The sequence below is a fragment of the Etheostoma cragini genome, chromosome 12 (genome assembly GCF_013103735.1).
Source record: "Etheostoma cragini isolate CJK2018 chromosome 12, CSU_Ecrag_1.0, whole genome shotgun sequence".
NCBI lineage: Eukaryota > Metazoa > Chordata > Actinopteri > Perciformes > Percidae > Etheostoma > Etheostoma cragini.
The window spans coordinates 2,994,330-3,000,956 of record NC_048418.1 but is presented as its reverse complement, the minus strand read 5'-3'; the positions used below and the strand labels follow the sequence as shown (position 1 = coordinate 3,000,956).

Here is a 6,627-nt window from a genome sequence, read left to right as displayed (position 1 = left end):
ACACACACACACACACACACACACACACACACACACACACACACACACAGAGCAGCATTTCCCACACCTTTGTGGGGGCAGAAAGGCTGAAGTCAGAGTAATTAGACACCAAAGCTCTGAAAACACTCTAAAACAGAACTGATGCTGTTGTACAGAATGCAAGTACACAGGAAATGTTAGAATACATTCTGTGGTTAAAACTAGCTTGAGACTATTTCCCATCTAATTTGGAGGCAACCAAACATCCCATTTACTAATCTTGAAACATTTTTTGTATAAGGCTGGCATAATTATCTTTCTATTTTTCTAATGGCAATGAGCTCCATGAACAGACCCCAACCAACCACACGTGGTGGCATCTAAGCGTCACATCAACACCAGTCTGGATATACGGAAGTACATTTCCAGGATAGTTGCCTGACATCGAGCCGGATGTCCCTCTATTTCCTCTCTCTGTTCTCGCTTCGGGAAGCAACAGCAAACTTGGAGCTTGACCTCTACACGCTGAAAATGTCAGGTTTTGAAGAAGATATGGATCGTGGAACAAGGCAGGCCTGCTTGGTTCTTTCGGGGAATGATTGTAAAGATTTACAAAGAATATGTTTACGGCATTTCCTCTCTAACTGGGACGTTTTAAGACCGGCTGGTGAGGGTTGCTGTGGCCGAACTACACACAAAGATGCACTGGTAAGAGCTAATAAGGCGTAATTATGTATCCAGCTCATTTAAATAGCTTGCGTTGCTGTATTGTGTGAACAGTTAACTTAATTTAATATTGTATGTGACGTTTTCATTTGAGGGGTTACACCTGAACAAGTTCCTTCCCAAAACTGTTCAGCAGACCCAGAGTCACGGCCAGAGCTTAGCCCCGCCCAAGACGATTGTGATTGGTTTAAAGAAATGAAAACAACCCAGACCGTTTTTTTCTCCTATCTCAGAATGTAAGTGGTATAAATGACAACAATATATAGAATAAATAAAGTTATTTCAGGACACTTTACAACAAGAGTAGGTCAAGACCACACAACTGCATGACCCCACAAAGCCGAAGTCTGATCTTTAATCTTTCAATAACTACTTCCTCCATGGTGTATGAAAGCCTTACACACATTCAATCTAGCCTGATATATTTACTAACTCACATTTCATCAAGTTAAAAAAAACAACCCTTATCTTTTCCTCCTCCGGCCTTCAATCAGAGACCAAGCAGAGCAGAAGAGACGTGCCGGACTCGTGCTGAGCCTGACAGGGAGTATTGATTGGGAGAGCAGCGAGTGAAAGCGTCGTGGCCAGGTGAATCGATCTGTCTCTGAGCCATTGTCAGAGCTCATCGTCTAGTCTAATGATAAAGCCCTGAATAGAAACGCTTCCTGACCTTGAGCAGCGGGAGCTAACAGCACAAACATCAGAACAATACACTGAGCCGAGGGATGCACTTGAGATCCTAAATGTCAGATCTTTAACACACACACACACACACACACACACACACACACACACACACACACACACACACACACACATTGAGATTTTCATTTTACAACAATGGCCTCCATTTGGAACTAATTATCCTGCAAGAAAAAAAAGCTAAAAAGAGAAGAAGAAAAAAAAAAATCCAAAAATCCTCAAATATTGCTTTTCATGGTTTTCACTCTTTGGAAAAACTACAGTTGCTTGTTTTGTCACTAACTAGTCCGTTCTGTTCAGATGGATTTATATGTGATGCAGACAGATGTTCAACACTAGAGGGAAGCACAGCTCTGAGACAATGACAGCATGAGCAACATGGACCACACTTGACCTTTAAACATGAAGAAGTATTATGAAGTACACTCTGGGAGTAAAACTACAGGCTGCATTTGGACCTGTTGGCCATTTAGACTTCCTCTTAAGTAGGTACAATATTTATAATTATAATTAATTAATGAATAAAATTATAATTATAACTAATACAATTTTCATTGCAATTTTGATTTAGGCTTCTAACAATCACAAAGCAATGTAATCTAGAAAAACTATTATTTTGCACTTTGTAAGTAGAATTTTATTGTGTCTTGTGTTGTGAATAGGGGGAATTCAAAAGGTTCAACAAGAAAAGGATTAAAGTGCTCATATTATGCTCCTTTTTAGGTTCATTGTTGTATTTAGAGGTTATATCAGAATAGGTTTATGTGGTTTAATTTTCAAAAACCACTACATTTTTGTCGTGCTACACATTTCTGCAGCTCCTCTTTTCACCCTGTGTGTTAACCTCTCTGTTTTAGCTACAGAGTGATGCATCACACTTCTGTTTCACCTTTATTGGGAGATGCACATGCCGCAGTACCTAGGTACGGACTACTAGCCAGTCAGGAGCAGATTTTGAGGGTGTGCCACGCTAGCAGCTAGGCGAGCATTATAACCTGTGTTACAAAGTGACACACGTTTGTCACAGAAGTAAAGCCTGGACTACAGTAGAGCTGATTGGAGCGGTTGGTGAACAGTGTTTTCTGTTGGAGATGGTAAGTATTTGGGAATTTTTCACTTTGTAAAGCTATTACATGCCCAAAAAGATATACAACTCGATCAAGGAAAGGGAAAAAGCCTAAATGCATAATTTGTGCACATTAAGGGAAATTTCCCACATCAAGCTGTTTTCACTGTTGATTTGTTTAACTGGATTTTAAGTTAAATAAATGCAACAACTTTTCAAAAGTCAATGAGTAATCAAGATTTCATTATTGACTAAAATAATTGTTATTAGGATTTTCTTTTCCATAATTGAGCAGCCCTACAGCAGTTGGCGAACACCTATAATTGGTTGGCTGCAGTTACAGCGTCTGAGCTCAGTTTAGGAGTAATCATTGTTAGAAGTAACACAGGGTAAATACAGACAATAGTCCGGAGCTGTTGTTTAAGTTATGGTGCATTGGAAGAAATCTTATTAAGGGAAGTGCTTTACTAAAACCCAAATCATTTATTCATCATACACTCATTCAGTACAGGATGTGGATTATATTATCGTATTCTTATTAATCTCCATATATGTCTAAGTTGTAAGCTTGGACACATTTGACATTTTTGCATGTTCTCCTGATCTGCTGTGCATGAAATTAATGACTAGGCTACACCAGCTATTAATTGGATTGGAATTAATTAATTGGAAGGGTTACATGTGAAAACCTTTTCTCTTTTCCTTGTAATTAGCAGAGATGGAAAGAGTACTAGAATATTGTAGGCTACTCAAGTAAAAGTACTGTTACTTTACTCAAGTAAAAACATACTTGAGTAAAAGCAAAAGTAGGTCAGTTAAATAAATATAAACGTGTTGCATTTTTAAAGGGGAGGGTGGTTGGCTTTAGGCCTTTAGGCTACAAAATAAATTGCTTAAAATGTCAATGCTAATACAGCGCTGTACACACCATTGGAACAATATCCCCTTATGTCCAGACCAAGAGTAAATTCTGTCTCTGTACGGCAGTGTGCAGCCTGTACACACAACTGATTATAGATCAGTTTAGCCATATATATTACTAGTATCAACAAGAAAAGAGATAAAAAAGTTGGAGAATGATTAAACATTTCAGGGATATAGCGGCAGTGGCAAAAAGTGTTATCAAACTGGACAAGTGAACACTTGAATAAAATCCCCAAGGCAGTCAACATGAAGCTGTCTAAACAATATTAACTGATCTGAAGCTGCTGCTACAAACCCACATTACAGCAAAGTGCACATTTTTTGGACACCACGTGGATTGGACTGGCAACATTGCTAAGCAACGCAGCGGTTATGGACGTTTTCATCTGGATAGAAATTCAAAGAATTTGTTGTTGTACTCCGACGCTTGGGCAGTAGCTCTCAGCGTCAGATACGACCCAAAAAAGCAAATGTGTCACTCCCCATAGTGAGCCGAGTGCCGATGTGAGTTGCGCATGCTCAGATTTAAAGGTTTACAGCATAACACTTCAGACTGAAATTTGTGAAATCTGTGAAATAAAAAACTTTTCTCATTACAAACAATAACAGAAGATGGGAATCATTTCAAAAACGTTTTAGCTATCTATGATTGATTGATTGCTAGCGTTAGCGTTAGCTCTAAAACACCATTTAACTGACAACCTGTGTTGTGTTTGATGCTAGCTTTAGCCAGCAGTGAACCAACTTTGTTAAGTAGGTCCATTTTTACTGTGTTGACATGACAGAAGTCTCTCGTTGGCATCATGTATGCTACTTGTCAAAAAGTGACGCATGCGCAACTCACATCTGCACTCGACTTACATCGGGGAGCGACAGTATGTATGGAACGTACTGGGTAGAGCAGCAGCGCCAGCGCGGCACTGTACGATGAGCATTAATGAGCAGATGAGCAGCATTAAGAGCAACAGCGCTAGCAAGTAATATGAAAGACCGAAATGATGCGTAAGGAGGTTGGTTGGGGTGAGACTAGTGTTCCTGTCCTGTTCCACGATGTTTCCCAAACTTAACTATCCTCTTCTTGCGCCGCATGTCAGTCAGTATACGTCAGGACCCAGAGACTTAAAAGTGACGTCAATAGTCCCGGCGCAGAAGGAGACTTTTAGCGTGAATAACAAACGCCAATGAGGCACATGACCAAGTGTCTGTATTTTACGAAATGAGAGAGTGAGAATGTGTTGAGCCTACTCATCTGGAGAGAGGCCAGTTTACTTCCTGAGGGGCCCTTGAGCAAGGCACTGAACCACCATCTGCTTGGGCGCCTGTCCATGGGCAGCCCTCTCACTTAGGTCATCTCTCAATTTAATGCATGTAAAGGGGCTTTAGATCCAGGTGAGATTTTAGCTGATGATGCTACTGGTCCCGAGTCATTTTCCCCCGGCAAGTCAAGTCCCAGGCTCCGATACCAAATTCAGAAAAAGCAAAACATTTACATTTTAAGAGATCACGCTAATTTCACAACATTTCTGGAGGCCATGTTACTTTAAAGAGTTAAAGAAAGAGGAAATGTCGAAAGAACATTCCTCTAAATGTAACTTTGTATGTGTGTTATGCAGGCTTTTGTCTCATGGTTTTGTTGGCCGTCTTATTGAAGTGTCCTTCATTTGCCTCTCTAAGCAAACACACACATGCACGCACGCACGCACACACACATGCACACACACACACACAGACACACACACACACACACAACAAACAGCACAAACGTTCAGAGACCTGCTGTGGTCCTAGGAGACGCCCAGAGAGTAGCAGCTGCTCTATCTACACACACGCACACACACACACACACACATACACACACACACACCAACACACACACACACACACACACAAACACACACACACACACACACAATTCTGTCATGCTTGTTTGCCATTTGTGAGGGTTGGTAAACATTGACACGCATCCCTTCTCACAACTGGTATTGTGTGATATGAGCCTCAAGGATTTAATTTAATGTTTTTTTTCATTGGGGCGGGTATGAGTGGTGAGTCTGAGGAGGACAGATGGATAGATGGGTGTGTAACTTACAGTATTCTTCTCTGGGAAAAACTTGAGTGTGAAGTCAGGTAAAAAAAAAACCACCAACTCAGTAATTAACTAGAAATTTTAGGCTTTTTATTTGACAGGATAGCTAAACACTCAAAGACGCTTTGGTTTACAAACAAACAAGAGGTACGTACACATGAAAAGAAAACAGAAAGACACACAGGTAAAGAAGGAGAGGTGGGCAAAGAAAACGAGGGAAAAACTGGGAAAGTCTATTAACAGGAAACAGTTCGAAGAGGAGAGTTTTGAGGGACTGTTTGAAGGACGGTAGGCTACTTGACGGTTTGGTGTGGTCGGAGAGGGCGTTCCACAGGGTGGGTCCAGCAGCTGAGAAGGATCTGTCTCCCCAGGTCCGGAGCTTAGTTCTGATGGTCTTGAGGGTGTTGGCATCGGCGGACCCGAGGAGACATGTGTGAGTGTAGCGGGTGGAAAAGTCGGAGAGGTATGGACAGGGCGAGGTTATTCAATGCTTTGTATGTGAGGAGAAGTATTTTGAAATTCTGTATTTGACTGGGAGCCAGTGGAGGTTGTGGAGAACAGGTGATGTGGTCTCGGTGGACGTGAGAAGGTGGGCAGCTGAGTTCTGGACGTATTGGAGTTTGCTGGTGTTTTTGTCTGGTCGTCCGTCAAGAATGCTGTTGCAGTAGTCCGGTCTGGAGGTGATGAGGGCATGGATGAGTGTTTCAGCTGCAGTGGTGGACAGAGAGGGGGGAGGCGTGCAATGTTGGGAAAAAACGGTGAAAGAAGGCGGTTTAGGTGACGAGGGGACGATCACAGCAGGATGGTGGTTAAATGCTAGGTAGCTGCTACTTGAAAAAAACACAAAAGAAACAGCAGCTACACCCAGCGACGGGAGTCTGATCACAATGCTCTGATCCTGGACCACCAGACTACCCTCCAGATCAGCAAAGTTTGTGTTACTGCTGCAACAACAACAGCAACAGAAAGTGAAATAGGATCAAACAACCGGCTGCTGGCGTTTTCTTCAAGTGACTGTTCCTGGCCACCAGCCCCCTGGGACGCAGGTTCAATTCAATTGTATTCTCTATGTTTCCAGTTTATTGTGTCTTTGCCTTTGGAGTAGGTCCTCTCTCTCTTTCTGTTTTATCACACACACACACAC

General features: G+C 41.8%; 1 long non-coding RNA gene across 1 annotated transcript in view; it reads right to left on the bottom strand.

Annotated features, from left to right (window-relative positions):
- LOC117954665 overlaps positions 1 to 6,627 on the bottom strand; it is a 25,637-nt gene that overhangs the window by 10,865 nt on the left and 8,145 nt on the right. The window contains exon 3 of the long non-coding RNA XR_004658856.1: positions 3,983 to 3,986. This is a non-coding gene — a long non-coding RNA (uncharacterized LOC117954665). The remainder of the gene's footprint in view (positions 1 to 3,982; positions 3,987 to 6,627) is intronic.